Source organism: Calypte anna, chromosome 10, assembly GCF_003957555.1.
Source record: "Calypte anna isolate BGI_N300 chromosome 10, bCalAnn1_v1.p, whole genome shotgun sequence".
Classification (NCBI taxonomy): Eukaryota; Metazoa; Chordata; class Aves; order Apodiformes; family Trochilidae; genus Calypte; species Calypte anna.
In genome coordinates this window covers 15,775,674-15,796,432 of record NC_044256.1, presented here as the reverse complement: position 1 = coordinate 15,796,432, position 20,759 = coordinate 15,775,674, and positions in this window count along the sequence as shown.

The window sequence follows — 20,759 nt, the reverse complement described above, 5'->3', positions numbered from 1 at the left end:
AACAAGAGCAAAAGCACAGACAGGTCTTTTGTCTCTGTGCTGCCTATCATTGGGCAGCCAGATGTGAGCAGAGTTTAAAGGAAAGGATTTATATGACTGCTTTGCCAGACCAGGATCAGATGCTTTTTCCAAGCTTAGGTAAGACAGAAGAAAAAGATCAGTTTCCTCTGTCTGCTTTAACTCATGGAAGGAAAAAAAAAAAAAAGTTGACTTTAATTAATTTTGCCTATAAACCCACTCCATGGATAAGGATTCAGAAACTTAACACGGGGCTGCCCAGAACAAAGGGACACCTGACAGTGACTCAGGTAAACCAGATCTGACACCAGTGTCTGCTGGGGAGCCTGAGCTGCAAACCAACCACAGTTCACTGCACAGGGGCAGATTGGAGGGGTCACTTTCTTCCTAAAAACAGCCATACAACCACTCCATACCCTGCCCACATGCAAGTGTCAGTAGAGACAAATCTGAACCCAAGTTTAATGAATCCAGCTAATTCATTATTTGAAAGACTTACGTTTTTCAATTTTGTTTCATCTTGATTATTTTTTTTTCCTTCCAAGCCAAGCATGCCAGATGGCCAATACCACTCTCATCGTTAGGTACTAATCAGCCACTTCCATATGATATTTGCCATGAAGAATTAATACAATTAGGTCAGGATGTAAAGACATCACATTATTCATGGCAGTAAGCCCAGATTTACTTTTTATTCCTCCTCCAAGTGCCTGCAGACTGGGTGAGGTCAGAATCCACGTCCCTTTTTGCTGCAGGGAGCTGAGCTGCTCCATGTCTCTTTGCACAGCACTTCTGCAGCTGCAACTTTTGTTTCCTTTCTCTACGAAATGTAGTCAAATTCAGCCTCAAAAGGAAGCCTTGCTAAGAGTTCCCCAAGTGCATGCTCAACAAAAGGATGATGACCTTGTAATAGCTCTCACCTTTATTTTTCAAAGTTCTATTTCCACCTTTTTTTTTTCAGTCACTGCAAAAGACAGAAGCAGTATGAATGGAGAACTGGTGAAAAAGCACTGCTCAGTCTTTGGCTGACCAAGCCCTCAGAGCTGGGAGCTCACAAGAGCAGAGGAGGAAGGATTTCTGCCATACACTTACACAACCCACCATGGTTCTCCTCCCTGAATACTCACACAGAAGTGAATAAGTGTCACTGCATTATTTATATATTTTTCTAAATCATTGTTCTTTTCTTCCCTTTGTTGGTCCAAAGTAACAGAAATATAAACATCTTTCCCAGCAGCAAAGATTAACCCAGTTGGAAGGACCCAAGGGGGTTGGGCTCTTTTGCCAGAAGACTTTCAACAAGACAAGAGGGCATGGTCTTAAGTTGTGCCAGGGGAAATTTAGGTTAGATATTAGAAATAATTTCTTTACGGAGAGAGTGATCCAGCATTGGAATGGGCTGCCCAGGGAAGTAGTGGATTCTCCATCCCTGGAGATATTTAAAAAGAGACTGGATGTGGCACTCAGTGCCATGGTCTAGCAACCGCAACGGTGGTAAAAGGGTTGGACTCGATGATCTCTGAGGTCCCTTCCAACTCAGCCAATTCTATGATTCTATGATTCTAAGTCTGTCTGGGAAACAGTTCCTCCTCACCCACCTCTCTGGGCACTTCTGCAGATCTCACCCACAATGAATTTATTTTAAAGGATCCTCTTTCCAAGGTTTAAGGCTGAGACCAGAGGGGCAACTGCTTAGTGATATAGGGGAGTAAAGGTCTGTCTCAATTCCTTATACTAGTAAAAACATCTATGAGGCATGACTTCAGCCACACTGCTTTTTTTGAATTCCATAGATCCTCTGTCCCTACCAAACATTCAAGCCAAAAAATCAAAACTCTTCCCTGTGCAGGGAGCAGCGAGGCAAAGATGGAAGCAGAAATCTCCGAGACTGCAGGACAGGATAAAAGTCAAATTGGGACACTTGAGGAGCCAGGACCATCAGCCAATCCCCCCTAGGGCTGTCATCCCATCTCCAGAGCAAACTTCCAAGTCAGGCTCTGCTGTCTCACACTGGGGCCAATATCCCTGCAGGTCTGCCTGCCAGGCAAGTCCTCTCCTGCAAACCATGCAATGGCTCAGCTCTGCTTTCTCTGGCTACTTGCAATTCAAGACATCTGTGTTTACTCCATGACCCATAGCAGAGGGTTGTTTTCTCTGGAAGGGCTCCATCACTGCCTTTCTCCTGGTGCCTACCATGTGTCCATTTAATTTTATTTTTTAACCTCCAAGATCTGCATGCTGCTATTTTCAGCACTTTCCCCATGTGCTACAGACAATTCCTGCTTTGGGACACAGGGTAAGGACTGCAGAAATATTTTTTCTTCTTAAGAGAAGCTTCTCTAGCAAAAAACTAACAGCACTTCAAAGACTCCATTCCCCAGCACAGTGCAGTACTCAAAAACTGGGTTTTGACAGCATGCAAAGTGAAAACCTTACTGAGAGCCAGAAAGCTTAACAAGCCAATCATCTCATCTACTATGAAACAATTTTTAAGTCAAAATGTACTCCCTGTTACTGTTCCTCATGTTGTTATACAAGAGGAATATGACCTTACCTGATCCCTAGATGGAGCAGAGTAGTCAAAACTCACTGGACATGAGCCTAAATGCCAAAACTTTCTAAACAGGCAGCTCAGCCACAGCCATCATGGATGGTCCCGTCTGCTGTCACCCAAAGTAAGGCAGACCAGGTCCCTCTCAGTACTGCCAACGCTGATTCCTGCTGCTAAATATCCTTTCACTTTTCCCCTGCATGACAGCAGGATGACCACGTTGTCATCTCATCACCTCCCTGTGGCAAGACACTGAGGGACACTAATTCACTGACCAGGACCAACCTCCTGAACTCATGTCCTTCACATTCACATAAATCCTTCCTCATGCTCTCCCATTTCACATTGTGGCCCCCAAGGGGGGGGGTGGAGGGGTAGGAAGAGTAAAGTGATCATTATTATTATAGAGGAAATTTGAGGGCACAGGTAGCATGAAGCAGCCATGATGGATGGATGGGAAGAGGCAGGAAGGTGATGGGGTTGCATGGAGCCTGCAGAGCACCTCAGGGAAGAAGGCAGTGCTGGATCCTAATAAACCCTTCTTCGAGCATGGAAGCAGAAGTTTGCTCCCTTCCTGCAGGACCCAATTCCTTTTTTCCCTATGCAGAGATTCCCTCCTCACCCTGTAAGCTGGGAGGTGTGGGGTGGGACTGGAGCTCAACCGGACCACACAGGACCAATCTCCACACCCAGCCCAGGAGAGTAGGGAGGGGGTCAGCCAGAGAGAGCAGAGGCTTTGAAGGCTGAAAGCCTCAGGTGTGAGCCTGGGACTGCAGACATTCCTGCAGAGCAGGAGATCTGTTACCTGGAGAGGGCTGAGGCTTGACGAGTGATGTCTTCATCCAGCTGTCCAAGAGGGGGTTATTCTGCCGGCAGGCACCTTCTGCCTCGTCAGAGCCAAGAGCCCACATGCAGGATTTTTTTAATTTATTTTTTTGTAAGGTCCTCAAGACATCTGTGAAAGAGGGAGAGGAGTGTGGGGGGGAATATTATCTGGGGAAAGGGTGCCTCTCCTGTTTCCGTGTCAGCTGCTGGAAGCCCTCGCTGAGCTCCTGCCTGCCCGCACGCTCCTCAGAGTGGGACCTGCAAGAACGTGTTACCCCTCCTCACAAACTCATGTCTGGCAGCCAGCCCTCCAAAAAGGGATTGCTGAGCAGCCACAGCTCTGGAGAGCAGGCATAGTGGGATACATGGAGTTTGAAGCATTTTTGACTTCCACAACTTTTTTTTTTTTTGTCCAGTGGAGAGGCATTCCTCTGGTTAGAGACTGCCAGGCTAAAGACAATGAGCCTGGTTTTCTAAGGAAACTGTCAAAGACAACTAACAAGTTTGCCATGCACTGCTAGATTTAAAAAAAAAAAAAAAAAAAAATCAGGGGCAAGAATTTGGAAGAGAATAACTGGTTAGGTTGTGGAGGGGAGCAAGAGCCTCAAAGGAAGGTTGCTGTGTAAGAGAGATGGGTTTCTAGGTTTCATCCCACCCATACTGCTGGATGGTCCTGCAGCTTCAGAGAAATGAGCACATTACTCTGTGCTTCACTGCCTTCATCTGCAAAATTCAGGCTGGTTCCTTACCACTGCATTTTTGAAGTCAACACGAGGTTTAATTTATTGGTGACCATAAAATCTTTTGCATTCCAAGATGGGAGTTTTCTGCAGCACAAACCTCATTGCTGCCTTCTGCTGCCAAAGCACGCCCGTCACTTCTTGGTGTTCACCAGACCACAGCAAGGCACTTCCTGGGCAGCACCAAGATGAGATATTGTCCTAGGATGTAGTTCACTTTGCCTTCCTCTCATATGGATTTTAGGCTTCATAAAACGCATTTCAGAGAATCCCACCACACAACCACAGCTACAAGGTTTGGCACTAAGACTCAGCTCTCACTGGTGAGGATACAGTCCAAAACATGGCACTTCTGCAAGGTGGAAGCAAGGCTACTCCCCAGTGCTGAGGTATTACTTGTCAGCCAAAAAGTTCCCTTCCCTTGATGGGAACTGGATAACGTCTTGCTAGAATTCACAAAGGTGCACATGGCTTGGACACCAAGCAATGGGAACACTCTCCACACTCCCTGCCTGCTCTGTTCTTCAGGTTTGGCTAATCCCCTATTAGAAACACATTTCAAGCACTACTTCTGAAGGTCCTGAGGCAAGATAGCTTCAGCTATAAACCTCTTGGCTAAGGAAAGAATGAAATCCAACCACACTCTGTTTATCTCCCCACTTGAGGGCATGTCAGTATTACACTGGCTTCTGGACTTCCACGTTTACATCTCAGCAAGACTGAGGACAGGAAAATGGATGATGTTGCATCTTCTCTGAAAGACACAAGGCCAGAGGGGTTTTCCTAACCTACATTAGGAAGATAATTAAAGATGGTGTTATGGGAAAGGGTAGTTCCTTATGTTTACACTCAGACTTGCAACACCACAGCTGCTGGGAGTTGGCTTTCCAAGTCAGCCCATCACATGAGGAAATGTAAGGGAGTCCAGCAGGGTAAAGACTGAACATCAGATGAAGAATAAAAAGAACCAGAGAGGTCTCTCTTTGAATGCCAGTTACAGGTTTTCTACTCCTGAACACTCCCATTTCTTTTCCAGCAAATAATCTTCACTCCATGAGCTCCCCTCAAAGCTGTGTCCACAGGCTCAAGCAACTTACATATGGCTCTCATTGCTCTTCCTTTTATCCTGATTATGCCTAGCAGGCAAAGGAGAGCTGGAAAAGGTGGAGAGAAGGAAGGGGGTGGGAGAGGGTTAAACTTGAGAGATGCAGGGAAATAGCCTGGCCATGGTTTTTCAGCACAGCCAGCAAGAAGGCTGCCTGCCTGCATGCCTAGGGGGACTATTAAGGGACTATGGTGACTTTCATCTCCAGGTCACTAGTTCAAATCTGGTCCAAGCCAGGGACAACAAAGGTATTATGTGAAATTAATTGCTGGTCTCAAGTCCAATTCCTAGTACATGTGTGTCTATTTCAGTAAAACTTGCACTAGCTAAAGGCCACTCGAGCACAAGGGCAGAGAAGCGAAGGGTGAAGAAGCTCCTGTCTTATCCCCAGATGGAAACTTGCCTTTGGCAAAGGTCAGTGTGATCAAACAGTGCTTGTTGTCCTGCTCTCCACAATTCCAGAGGTTTGTTCCCACACCGTGTAAGATTTTGTAGAGAAAAAATTTCAATTTTTCTCAGATTCACATAACCTTAGTCAATCATTTGGAGTAATGAGTAATGCCTAACTTCCCAGAGAAATTAGGACAACATGATGGAGCTAGCCAGGGAAATGTATTGGAAAAGGAAGGTCTTTTTATTCCAATTTTGCACAGCAGCTCTTCACCCATGAGCATAGGAGTAAATGCAGGCTGGAGAATCCCTCATTGCCTTGAACCATAACCAGGCAGCATGCCTTCTGGCTCCTGGTGAGAAATAGTGCTCTGTCTTCTCTTTTAAAGAAAGCAAATTAAAATGTTTGAGAGAAAGCCACTCAAAGTATTTTTTTAAAAATTAAATATCAAAATGCTTCTAAATTCACATTGATGCAAAACTCACTCAGCTGCTTTAACAAAGCAGGAACCTACCAGACACAAACAAGAGGGTCCAGAGCAAATGGTCCATGTTCACAAAACAACACTTCACTCCAGTTTTGCACCAGAGGGTACCTCCACATCACCAAGTGAGACCAGAGCAAAACAGACCTCAAACCTGCTGTTCTTGGGGTACATGTAGGGCTGCCAGAAAACAGCTGTTCTGGATGCAAAAGAGCATTTTGCTGTGTTCCTGGACAATGTCCTCCCAGACAGTGGCTGAGAAAAGACTTCAAGAGCTCCCAGAATTTATTTTCCACCTTTAAACTGGGCGACACACTAGAGCAGGCAGTTGAAGGACTTCTCTCCTTGTCACCAGGACACAACTCCTCCAACTGATGCTCACCCCCTCAACACACATCACTTAGCTCTGCTAAGCAGAAGCATTACCTTGTTTAATTTCTCTGTTGAAAATGACAGCAGATGGTCTCAGCTGGAAAAATGTTGCTTGCCCCTGGAGTTACAGCTGCATCTCTCCAGACTGTTCCCCTCTCCCAATTAGAAGCCAATCTGCCTCCTGTCAGCCAGTGGCTCATCCTGCCCATACAGCCTACCCCATACTGGCTCCCATTTAAAAATAAAAGATTGCCTTTTCTGAGCTGCTCATTGCTGCTTGCACTGACAATAATTCTGTGGAAACTGGTCGTTGCCACTGCTGATGACCATTAGCATGCTGACCTGCTTTGACTTTGCCATCAGCTTTGAATATCAAATCAGTGATTAACGACTTCCAGTAATGACCCTGTCAGGAGCATCCCCGTGTCTCTCCAAGAAGGTACCCTCTGAACTGGATCATTACAGGAGCTTGTAATTTGTCAGCAATTTAAAAGCTGATAAGTCAGCATTGTGCACCCAGGGTAGAGACTGTGCTGGTTTCCTTCATGTCTGTCATACATTTTCACTGGCAGAGGCAGATAAAATTTATGGCTAGTCTGGTTTGGTTAACATCACCTGAGAGAATCACTCCTCATTTCTCCCTTCCTCTTTCCAAAAGCATCTAATATTGACCACCTAAAGCTGTGATTTGAAAAATGCATCAAGTCCAACATCGGTTGCCCAGTTCCAGCTTTAAGACATGATTAGCAAATAGCACAGAGCACCATTCCAATAAAAACTCATTTTTCCAGCTCCAAAAACACTGGCAGACAAATTGACATATTAGGTGTCTATGTTGCATTAAATAGCATCCAGCTTCCTGCATGCTTACTGCCTCAGAGCACAAGTGTAAAACCAGTACAAGTTCTGCACATGCCAACAGGTGATGCAGAGCAGCTGTATCACTGACTGCTCCAATGCACTGAGCCAGCACTAATGAGTACAAAAGTACAGCCTCAGAGGAAGGGTGTTGGGCAAACTAGACCTTTGGTCTGCCCAGGTACCTTAGTTTCTCAGAGAAGAAGAAAGCTTTAACAAGGCAACAAAGGCCAAGCCAGAAAACCAAATCAGAGGCAATATATTCACCCTAACAAAAACATCCAGTCATCCCTTTGATACTTTTACAAGGACTTTCTAAAGAGCTCCCTGGAGCTGTATCAAGACCAAGCACTGCAGAGAGCAGGTGAGCGATGCTTGGAACCTGCTTCACATCTGCAAGTGCTTTATAGTCCTACAGAGAGGAAGAGAAAGGAAGAGGGGATCCTCTAATGAGGTTATTACTAGTGCCTGGCATTGCAGCCAGGCTGTAGAATGCCTGCTGCACTCCTCCCTCCTATAGGAAAGGAAAACCCTTTTGTATTATGGATTTACAATGCTCTGATACCGTGGAAGTACCATAGAGAGTCAGGGCAATGGATCACTTTGGCAAGCAATGGAAAAAATCTCCAATATTTTCAGCAAAACAAAAGCTAAATAAACATCAAAGAGTCTCCATTACCAGATGGGGCTGTGTTGTTACAGTTTTAATTTATCTGTCAGAATGGAGCTAATCTGACTTGTTGAATTGAATTTGTGCACAACCTCTCCCTGCCTCAATTTCCTTTGTATTTGAAAGAGTTAATTCTGACAGACTTAAAAAGAACCATAAGTTCCTGTTCATCAGGACCAGTCCACTCCAACTGCAAGCTTCAGCTGTAATAACCAGGTCCCATAAGGAAGGAAAACATCTTATTTTAAGGTAAAAAATTCATTCGTGATCAAACACATAGAAAATAAGCTGCTCTCCCCAACCCTATTTCTCCACACTGACACAGAGCCCAGTACTCCATACAGCAGCAAGTAAACAGCTATCCCAAGCTCAAATAGGCATCCTCACCATGACCTAAAGATGAACCATCTCACTACAGGCCTCCCAGGACCAAACACCAGCCCCTGCAAGCCATCCAAACAGCTCTGCATTATGCAGCTGTGACCAAGCCCCCAGGGAGCCAGAGCCACCCCACCCCCTTCCCCATGGTCTGTATCTTACACACCTTCCCTTTTCAGCCCTGGTCGCTTGCTGGTGAAGCACCACAGCAGAAGCAAAAAGATGCAGCTCTAACTTTTCCTTAGAAGACACTGAACAAGTAAACACCCATCAAGAAGCCCTGCCAAGGCTCCCTTTTCCTACCTGTCCTGGGAAACTTCCTTCGCTTCACTGCAGTCTCAGTTCCACACCACACGTGGCTCTTTTGGCTTTGTTTCTCAGCCCTTCCACTTGCTTCACAGAACATTTCTGACTTCAAATTACAACCAAAAGAAACCAAACAAACAAACAAACAAACAAAAAACCCCTCCAAACACCTAAACAACACCCAAGAAAACTTTAAAGCAGTTCTGTTTTCCAGGCTTACTTTAGCAGGTTCAGTGAGTAACAAGTTCCCTCTAAAGATCCAATCAGAGCTTCTTATCAATTAGGGTAATTGGCACCCAGCTGAGCCTCTCTCCCAGCTGGGACCCATTAACACTCAATTAAGAAAACCCAGGCCCTGCCTTCCCCCCAGCTCTTCTCTGTATCAGTGTCCAGGTCTGTGCACAAAACCCTCAGGAGGTGATGTGGGTGTCCATCCATCAGGTGTCTTGAAAGGCAGATGGCATGATGAGTGTCATGAGCAAGCCATGTTCTCAGGGAGCTATGCACACAGCCTTTCTTTGGGCTGTGCTATTAGCCTGGTCCCCATGTCACAGAGAGAACACCACCAGCTTTCTGAGGGAAAAGCAGACTTGGAAAGAGTAGGGTCACCCAAGGAGAATTAACTTGCTCGTATTGGCATCAGGTGTGGGATCAAGGCCCTGGTCCCTTCTGTTACATGTTAGGCGCAATACCTCACAGTTTAAGAGAACAGCACCTCCACTTTTCATGATCCTGGATAGACCTAAATCACCTTTTCAAGGGCTTTTTTTATCTAATCAGAAAGGTCAGAAAGCAAATAATAGCAACCTGACACGTGAGAAACAAAAGAGCTCGATAATCTTCTTTAACCTTGTGATTTCTTTGAAGTCTTGATTCAGTTTGGCTGGCTGATATGAGCTGATGTCCTGAGGCACTTTCAAGAAGTTGGGTGAGGCAGGAAGCTGGCCCAGTTGTCCTCTGTGTCCTCTCCTCCACCACGTCCATAGCAGCCTCCTCTCAACAGACGCATGAGGAATGGAGAAGCCCTGAGCAAACCCAAGCTGCCAGGTAGCAGCACATGCTCTTTCCTTGCTCTTCTCAGTGATTTATTTCTATGCCACACATCTCCAAACAGCACACCAACGCTTGGTCTAGCTTAAATATATACATTAAAATATCCATGTCTGCCTTTCCATGTGTATATAAAAGCAAGGGGGGACAGGGAAAGGGAAATTTGTCAGATGACCTAGCAACTCAAAGCCAGCCAGAAAGAATTCATTCTCCCATGTTTCTGAAAATAGCCGGTGCACATTTGACTTCAAAGTAATAAACATTGTACAGACATTTTCCAGCCATATTTATATCACTGTAGGAGGACGCAGCAGGAGATCATGTTAGTGAGTTAGTTTTTCTCTCTGCTGCTCGTGTTCTGGATGAAACTGAAGCCCTACTTCCAGAAAAATAATCTGTTCCCAGGCAAAAAACAGTTTCTTTCCCCTTTCTCTCATCTGCTGTTCCAGGAGGTTCAGGGAATTCACATCAGCATCGAGTAATATTCCCACTGCTGCAATCCAGCTCATGGGAGAGGGAGGAACTGGTGTTGCCCTGAGAGATGGGCTTCCTGGCCCCTCCTGGTGCATGGATACCATCTGTCTTAAGTGTCTGAAGTAATTTACTTCCAATTTTCGAGGTGTTTGAGCTAATGATACCAATTTATGTCCAGTGTATTAGACTCCTAGGGATTCTTGTTGGGACCGACCTTCTGATCACTCTCCTATTTAAGCCTGAATGTATTCTGCTCATGTTTCAAGATCAACCATGTTATGCCTGAAGCCTGTAATGACTGTTCCTACTGCTTTTATGAGCAATCTACTAATTGCCTGTCCACCCTGCACTTCCAGATGCCACACATCCCACCATCATGGGCATCACCCTGCCACTGGTCAGTCACACACAACACATCCATGTCCTCGGCATTCCTCGGGATGTTGGGAATGTGCTATAGATATCCCAGACCTCCTAAGCACAACCAATGGTGAATCACTGAGTCAGAGAGCTCATTCACAGGGAACAGATTCTCTCTGGTAAGATCCCTCTCAGGAATTTTGCACCAAACTGTGGGTCAGGGAGCGCTACCACAGGAAATGCTTCTTGCATGGGAGGCAGAAAAATTTTTAAATTTAAAAACTTTTCAGTATTTTTTTCCAAAAAGGGGTAATTTCACCTATTGCTGTACTGCAGCTATTTCTAGGAAGAGCTTGGCCAGAGAGCTAGAAAAAATCACATGGCACAGTTCCAGGGAATGGCATGGAACAGGTGAAGGGGCCATCCATCACCACATCACAGCAGAGCTCACCCCTTTGTAGTGCCTGTGACAAAGCCCAGGGCTGTCCCCCTAACAAGCAGGCCCTGTGCAAAAGATGCCCACATCGATTCTCCAGCCACTGCTTCTAATGGCTGTGTAAAACCAATCACCTTGGTGTCATCAACAGCCTTTGAGGCATTGACTAAAGATCTCTGGAGGGCCAAGGGAACAATACAACCTGGAAAGCCCTCCTTCCTTTCAGCCTGCCCTGCACTTCCCCTTTCTCCTTGTTCTCCCTCTTCTCTTTATTAAGCTGCTTTTGTGGGGCTTTCACCCGTTCCCTCCAACAGTGAAAAAGTCCAAGCAAGTGAATCTCCTCCTCCCTTTCACCCCCCTCCTCCCCTTTTCTATCATCCTTTTTCACTGCAGTCTTTGCAGGGGCTGGCAGGGCTTTCAGCACGTTGGGGTCCCTGCCATGCAGCTTTGTTGGCTGCCCCAGCATTGTGCTTCCCAAGGCAGTGCAGGTGCAGCAGGGTTTTGTCTGGGTGTTAAAAAGGGGCTAATTAGCCAGAGGGAGGGGAACAGAGCTCTGCATTCATTCCACAGAGGCATTCCGGTTCCACGGATCTGCCCCTTTAGTGGAATCCCAGTTTGTTTCTGCCCCCATTGCCAGACGGGAGAGATTTTGGGAGGGAGGATCCCACCCCACATGGGTTCATTCCTTGCCACTGTCAGAAAAGTCATCTCTGATGGGCAGAATAAATTGCCAGGGGCTCTCCACAGCACTACTAAACCCCAGGAATGAGGAACTGACATCAGGAAAGGCACAAAGCCCAGCAAAAGGAACACAAATAATCCGCATGTAAAACACCACAGATGACCCTGGCATCGAGAGCTAATGAGTGAGGGTCTGCCCTGACTTCAGCAGTTTTTCTTTGCGAGCTTTCAGGAAAATAAATCTATAATGCACACCATATGCAGTTCATGGGGCATTCAGTGGGGATATTTATTTTGAAAGACAAGAGTCTTTGCTCAGTTTCATTGGTCACTAAAAACGAGAAAGAAGAGGAATATAAGTAAGCAAAAATAGAAATGCTTTGACCCAAACACAGAACATTAGTGGCACAAACTTCACCAAATAACAAACAGGAGTTTCAGGTACTAGGGTGTGGCTATCTCTGAGATGTTTGGCATCAGCACACTTCAGAACAGCATTTGAAAGCACATCAAGTAAACTGTAAACTACACCAGTGGCCCATGAGCATGAGCCAGGGCACAAATCTCACTAAGATGATAAGAAAGAAAAGGAGTTGTTGGGAACTGAGGATTATACATCCCCTCGGGTCCCCTGACCTCACATTTCCAGAGTGAGAGTTGCTCCTTATTCACATCTCTCATTTCTGAGCCCAGCCAGGTCAGAGCAAATTCCATGTTGATTTAGCAGCATTTTACATTTACTTTGGACCCACTTTATGCTGGTGTGGATAACTGCAGAAGTACCTCACAATCAGGGGAGCAAAGATGTGCAAGTAAAGCAAAATAAACCGTACAAAAGTCTGTAAAGGAAGAGTTCCAAAAAGTCACTCAAGTATTTTTATCTATAGAAATTATGCATCTACATTAAGTCTTTGACTAGGTAAAAGCTTCTAGATAACTCTGTTGTAGTTCAGGTAAAAATTAAAAATCTCATATTGTGTTCCTCTTGTCAAGTAAAGGACATCTTTGCAAAGCTTGTGTTTGTGGTAGTTTTCCATAAAGGGTTTCAGGCAACTTAAAATGTTCCTGGCACCATTTTCAGCTGTGTGTCCCAGAGACACTTAACTCTGTACTTAATTCAGGTTTAATAGGCTGCAATTATATTAAATAAATACCAGCTGAGATGATTATTTAATACCTAGTTATAGCTGTTTAACAACCATCCAATTGACTGTTACATCTCAATAAATGTATCTTTTTCATCGATCCCCTGGTATTTTATTTCACATCCCATAATTTTCCTATATATAGCCCTTGGAGCTGCAAAGCATTGCAGGGGGTTGCCCCAGCCTGCCCCACTCATCTCTGCAGTCACAGCAGAGAATGTGCCCAAGACCCTTTGCCTTTCCTAGGATTCATCATGGGTTAGGTCACCACCTTCCACCTCCTCCCTACATTTTCAGGTGATCCAAAGTTCTTCTCCACCTCCCTTCCAGCCAGTGGTCATGTTCTCCATCCCAGAGAAGCAGCTACATCTCCCCACCCTGCTGCTGGCCTCCTTGCAGGAAGTCAGAGATCACTCTCCTCTCATCAGGCTGTACAGAGTTTAAAGCTTCAAGGGGCTCTGGAAATGCATAATCCAGATTTTATACTTTAAAAATTCATAGTTCCTTCCCCATCCATTCTTTCTGACCAATATTTGTGTTTTCCCCTTTGCCTGCAGCGTCTTTGAAGGCATTTACTCAGTTAAGAGACATCTTTATTGCAGCACTGTCAGGCATTCAAAATGATCAGAAGATATATAAATAAGAAGTTGTTTCTAAAACCTGCATCTATTTGCAACCCAGTGAACTGAATAACAAGCTGTTATTAAAAGCACATTTGTTGAGGTTTGACAACTGCACAAGGGATCCGTACAGACTCTGCTGCAGAGTTGTCTGTCCTCAGTAATCACCCAAATTCTCAAAAGACAATGTCAAAATAAAAATTACACATCCAACTATTTAATTACTTCCTGGTGTAACTGCAAACAAAATGGGAGTTGAAGGGATATGTTTTTTATATGTTTTATGCCTTTCATCCAAACATCCACAGTAACCTTAGGCAATGCCATTTCCATGTATTATAAAAGCTGAATTTCCATGCTCTGCCAGAAATTTGAGGGTATGCAGAAAATAGCAGGTTATTTGTCTGATTTGTGTATGGCACTGTAAGGTCAGTGAGCCTGAAAATACAGATGTCATTTGAAAAGTAGCAGGAGGGGAAAAAAAACCAAACAAAAAACTAAAAACCAGTGCTTTTCACTATTTAGTGCTGCCTACCCTTTCAGAATAAAAAAGACAAACCCTTCCACATTCCTGGCTGTCTTGAGCTGCACACTTTCCTATTCAGACCTCAGCCCACTGAAGCCAGTAGCGATAAATGCTCAAAAGCTAATAAACATTTCTCAGGATTTAGCAATGAAGAACCACATGGTAAGGAATAGACAATTCTTTGTTATCATTGTACATGGTCCCTTCCTTAAAATGCCCTGACACGACTTCTCAGGCAATAAATCAGCTTTCTTTTGCACATGTGCTAAAGCCCATCTATGTACCATTAAAGCTTTTCCCACCCCATATTCCATATCACTGGGGTGGCTTTATTCACAAGCAAGAACATGTGCATGCAAAAAAAATGAAAATGCAGATTTTGCATTTCTCAGAAATAATTCTTTTGGCACGTTTATACTCCTCGGAGCAAGGGGAGAGGTCTTATCCTCAATGAGCCAACATGATCTTTATGTGTTTTATATTTTCCTGACACTGTCACAGCTCTGCACTGTTCCATCATATGGCAGAGGTATTAATTCACTACTTCCTGCATTATACAATCCCCTCTTCCTTTCCAGTTTTCTCACTCTAATGATGCTATAATAAAAAACAGGGGTAATAATGAAATTGGAAAATAGTGTAATTTCTAGCTGGCAAAAGGAGCTGCTGGAATAGAGTACAGCTTTGCAATAAGTTTATTAGATGAGGGTTTTGAACAGCATTTGAATGAGTACTCCTGAACTGCCTCGAAAACCTGCCAGAGCAGCACTGCTGGATCTCAAGAACAGCAGACCCAGAAGCTGATGGTCAAAGCAAGGCAGACCACAGAATTAAGAGCTCAGAGTTATATTCAATATTAACAGAGAAACTCCCTCAAACAGGGCTTTTCTTGAGGTCAAGTGAAAACTGCTGTGTGGTCCAACAAAACGAGTTGAAGCTGTAGGGCTTGATTCTGCTCTCACGTTCCTCCTGGAATAAACAGGAGCTGAATCAGGACATGAAAATTAAGTTTTTAATGAGCAATTTGGAGATAACATTTCCTTTCAGCACACCCAGAGACACGCCTTCCCACATACACTTTGCCCCTCAGCTGATTTGCAACACTTCCATTTGTGCCCCTATGATGATTTGTTATACAGATGCCTTTTCCCACAAGAAGTCCTCATGATATGGTCCAAGATACTGATCTGGTTGGTTTCAGCTTCCAGAAATCCTAATAGCAGGGGAAATGGTATTTCAAAAGCTGGGCACTCCTGGGAAATGCAGTAATATCCTTCAAGTCTTATCAGTGGGCTGAGCCTGTTGAGGAGGAGTTATCCAAGCAACCTAAAATGCCAGAGGTTGGTTTGAGCTCTGGAATGAGGGTGCCTCAGAGTTGTGCAGTGACTGCAGTGCTGTTTGGATGTCACTGAGAGCAGAGAATTGGTGATTTAAAGAAAATCTGGGCATCTCCCACCTCCTGCATCCATCAGCGCTCTTGGGTCATATGAAGCAGCTCGAATGCTTTCCTCAACCAAACAGAAGAAACACCCTCCTGCTTCTACTGCACAGCCACAGAAGCAAACATGAGGAAGAGAACACCACCCCCAGAATTACTGACATGCTACAACCAACTAATCCAGGAATGGAGAAGTTGAGCAGGTACCAATGGAGGGCAGACAGTGCTAGAGAAGCCCCAAGGAGACCTGGTTCAAGGACTCTGCTCCAGCACCCTTCACTGACCCAGTTCCCTAATTTTATGTCTCACCTACCACCATCAAAGAGCATTCGGTTTCAGGACAGACTTCACCCTTCTCCAGAGAAACAGTGGGTTACAAGAGGAAAATTTACCTCCTCAGTTCTGTGGAGACCAGGACAGAAGCCCAAGATGGGGAATCTTTTAGGGACAGCAATCAGAGCATCCCCTGCATCAGGGTGGGATTAGCCCCATACTGTCTGCAAGGCAAAGGCAGGTGGAGAGGCTGGGGATACTTAAGCTCTCACATAAGCTTTGAGAGGTCACAGTGAAGAGCCAGACCTGTAGCTCATCCCAAGACACAAAATCCTTGTGTGGAAGAAAGCAGGAGAGAATTAGTGCTGTGCTCACCTGCCCCCAGTGAAAGAGGAGCCTGGAGCTGAGCCTTCGGTCAGTTGGCACTGCATCAGGAGATCATGCAATTTGAGAGCTTTTGGGGCAATAAACAGTACCCAGCTGGTCACAGCAAAGCCTCAAGCAGTTGTGTTTCAGTGTCTGGAGGCTTTTAAAGCTTTTCAAGCCCAGTCTTAACGGGAAGCTGCATTTACACAGGTGATGGTAAACTGCAACTGGGAGGAAGGGGTGTCTGGATGGCTGGAGTGCATGGGGTTGGATGGATCCAGAGACACCAGATATCTTGCTGGTCAAAAGGGTCTGGAAATGAAATGCAGCCAACTCTGATTCCTAGCACAGGTCAAGTCGAGTTCTTCGGGAGAAGGAAGATTATGTACCTGGTGTCAATGCAAAGGAAAGTGCCATCGTGCATCCCCTTCCTGCAAAAAGGGAGCAATGGATGTCCTGCATCCCACCACATGGATCTTCTCCTGGCTGTCCTCACTCTCCAAAGATCTGTGCACCTGCAGCAATGGATACAGGAGAGACTCTTCCCTGTAAAGGGAAGCAGATCCCAGGCTGCATCAGGCACTTGGTACAGTGAACAGAAACAAACATCATCCATCTTTCCTCTGATGGGAATTTTCATGCCACTGCTTTTGCTTTTTGATCCAACAGCTGTCACCTGAAAATGCCAGAGTTTCCAAGCACAACCATGAAGGAAAAGGCAGTTACTCAATGCATCAACATTCAAAATCCACCCAAATACATGATAGATAAAGTGTCCCAGTGTTTTGACCTTCAAGCCCCCCCCCCACTCCCATCAGCTTTTCCATGGTCTGTAGTCAGATAGGATGTAGGATGCTGGTGTCATTTATTCAGGGTATGTGGGCAGAGATAGGTGTCTGTTGACTGATGGTATCAGGTTGCATAATTTGCTTTTCATTTATATCTGCACTCTTCAACAGTGTTTAATGAAGGGAATAAAACAGACCTGAAGATAAAACAATGGCTTCAGGGTGGGAGAGGGGTACAGAGCATACAGTCCCCACAGCACAAGTCATCCTCTGACACAAATCCCTTCAAATCCCTGAGCAGACATTATTAGCAGCTCCTGTGGGCTTCAAACTATCAGTAAAGACAGAAAAGGACACAGGTAGGCTAAGCAGTTAGAGCCCAATGAGGACTGGTTTTGGAGCAGATATTAGCAAACAGAGAAACCTGGGATTTTACTATACCATAAGCTCGGGCTAGAGGGATGCTGAGGGATGCCAGGGGTTGAAAGACCAGAGTTAAGGCAATGGCACCAAAGCAAGACTGAAGTCAGAGAGAGGCTCATTTACATCAGACCACCCTGCAACCTCCTGGCTTTTTTGGGGTGAACCCCATACAACAAAGGCCAGCCTGGAATGGTAGAGTAGGTTATCTCAGAGCAGGGGCAAGGGGAAGCAGAAATCATCCATTAGGATGAAGTGTACAAACCCAGGTGAACAGCTACAACAAATAACACATTGCTAAGGCAAGAGCAACTGGCAGGATGGTCCAGCATCCCTGACAACAACAGGGACAGGCTACTCACAGGCCTGGCAAGACTGCTCTGAAACAGGTTCACCAGATGATCTTTTTTCCAGATGTTCATTAATAAGACACCCTCTTTTCTTCACCTGTCAGTTGCACAGTTTGCTGTGTTTCATTTACAGCTCCTTCTACTCCACAAACACAAGAGCAGCTTGTGTTTGCAGAGATTGGCAGCCTCTGTTAATTAATCCTGAGATGCTGTGAATTTTCTCAGCCTGCAGACAGTCACATCTGACCTCTCCATCTTGCAGAGTGACTCCCCTCTTTTAATGTATTTATCACCAGATTTCATAGCACCCATATTCAGCTGTCCTGTGCAGGAAGCAGCCACGTGCCCTCTTTCCTCTGAATTTACCCGTTCCACACATACCAGTATTGTAATACTTCTGCTCACATCAAGGCATAGATGGGATCTAAATGCTTATTTCCAGTGCAATAATGATTAAGGAGACCCAACAACTTTAAAGAGTCAGGGAAAAATATTCAAATTAATTTTCAATAGGACTGCTGCTGCTGCTCACTCTCAGCTCCTCATACTCATATCTAGAAGGAAATCTAGATACTCTCATCTAGTATCTCATACTAGAAGGAAAAAGGAGCCCTTTACCTTGCTTACCACCCCCCCCCTTCCCCCAGCCTGGTCCTGCAAGCAAAGCATGATTAGCAAGAAAAAAAAATCCATCCTACTGCAACTTTAGTAACTAATTTGACTTACTACCTTGTTACAAAGCACAGCCTGAGACCAGCAGAGAATTTGAGCTCCAGCAAGTAACAGCTGCTTAGAAATAAAATAATAATGCTTCCAAATAAAACAAAATAAAGAAAGAAACAGCAAGATCCAGGGCAAGATCAGTACCTTAGGAATGCCCATCAGGCTCTGAATCCGCATCCAGCAGGTGAACAAGTCATTCAAGTGAAATGGCTCTGCAAGAGGATGGGCAGTCCCAAAAATCTAGGATTGCAATTAGAGACAGAGAGCAACATTGGGCTTTAAGCAGAGATAGGCAAGAGTTTGAACTAGAAGGTGTATTAACAGTCCCTCTTAGGCTTGCATTTGGTGAATGGTGGATCACAGGGGTGGGAATATCAGTGTGAAGGACTCCCAGGTTTCTAGGCTTGCTTCATACAGGAGTGAGCCTCAAGAGAGGTGGGCTGGGGTAAGCCATTCTGTGTGCAAGATCAAGTTGACATTGAGCACTTTCCTTCACTTATTCAAACCTAGGAACTATGATAAACCCTTCAGAACTTCTAGCTGGGTTATGTCCACTAGTTACCTAGAAACCTAGACTGGGTTTTATGAGCAGAAAATATGTTGGGAGGCATGTTTGCTTCATCTGCTTTAAAAAGGAGCTATTTTCCCCTTTTCTCCACCCAGCAATTTCATTAGCTGAGAAGTATTTATGGGCTTTAACCACCCCTCTCTTCTTTGCAGCCTGGATTTCCCAGCCACAAGAGCATCCCAGCCCCTTTCACTTCCAGCATTACAGCCTCACCCAGAAATAATCTGTACAAGCTTCTGTGGTATCTACAGGGTTTTCTGTGAATAAAAATCCTTTATGAGCCTAATACCTCTGCATGCTGCTCTGAAACCTCAGAGCAACCTACTTGAGAGATGCATTTTGCCTTGGGGGGTCAAATGGTTGAGTGGGGGAAGCCTTACCAAACCTCCTGGTATTAAATTCCAGACCATAATTGAACCCAGTGGGTTTTTCAGTTGATTGTCCTCTCCTTTTGTCCGGGATCTTGCTGAGCTTTCTTTGCAGCCTATTTGCCAAATATTCCAGAGCAAACAGCCCAGCAGCCACCCCATTATCCCTGGGCACTGAGCAGGGCTCTTTTTATGCATTCATCATTTATGGCTTGCAAGAACCATTTCCCAAAGTTAGCACATGGCCTTAACAAAGCAGAGGGGTCAGTGGCAGGGAGGGAGGTGAGGATATTAGCCTTTCACCTTTGGAGGCCTCCGCTCAAATCCTGGCTCAGGTTACCAAGGAAAGTGAGGCTGATGGACTCTTAACACCATCTGTGGGGTGAAGCTGCCTCCCCAAGCAGACAGGAGCTCCATACCACACTCCTCCACCTCCCTGCACCCTGTGCCCCTGCATTGGGTGCCCATCCTGAGGTTCTGCTCTCAGGGGACCTTGACCAGACTGCCAGTTCCATGGCTACCAATTGCCACATCTCCTGAGACCACTGGAAAGGCAAAAAGCAGCACCCAAGGCAGAAGGGTGCAGAAGGGAAGGCAGGATGGGCAATGCTGCCCCATCTCTCTGTTCTCCCTCAGGTTAGCTGATCATTCTGCTCCTGTCTGACTGGACCAGCTTAAAATTTACTGACCCTTTAATCTCTGTGTCATTCTGCTTCTCCCTGTGACAGATGAGGCAGCTAAAAGTAGAGGGAGAAAAAAAAAATCATAGTTTAACTATAAAATAGCTGGGATCATCACTTATCTTTGGAGGACTGCTCTATGTAGAGCTGAGCAGCTGGGGGATTTATTTCTTTAATTACACTAGAAGGAAGCAAAAAGAATTGATTCTGGAAAAAAATCAGGAGCTAAAAATCAACTCAGGCTCTTCCGACTGTTCCTGAAGATAAGACTGAGCTTGCCACTCAGAAATGTATTTTTAGAGAGGAAAAGTTCTACTTTTTTTCCTTACATTTAACTATAACCACCTGCTGTGAGTTCCTGCAACAGCCTTCCAAGAGGAGTATTAAGAGCAGAAATACAGCTTCAGAGATGAAGGTAGAACAGTATTCTGAAGTTTAAGATGCGGGTGCCACCTGGAGAGCTGGATTTTTTAATTTATCCAAGATGTGGACTACTTCAGGATCTGAAGTAAGTTTAAATTGTTTGCATCTATAAAATGCCCAGATCAGGTTCAGAAAGAAGAGAAGCTGAGATGATCTTTGAAACCAATTCATTCCCAGGCACTCTCAAAGAGAACACCTTCCAGGGACAGCAGGTTGCCCAGCACTTCCAAATTGTCCACTTCCTGACCTGAAGGAAAGGGGGATCACTGATATTTGATAGCTGGTGATGTATTCAGATGCCAGTAGAGGCACCAATGAAGGATGGGGTGCAGGGGGACAGCTGGAAATGGGCTTCATAATTGAGTTACCAAC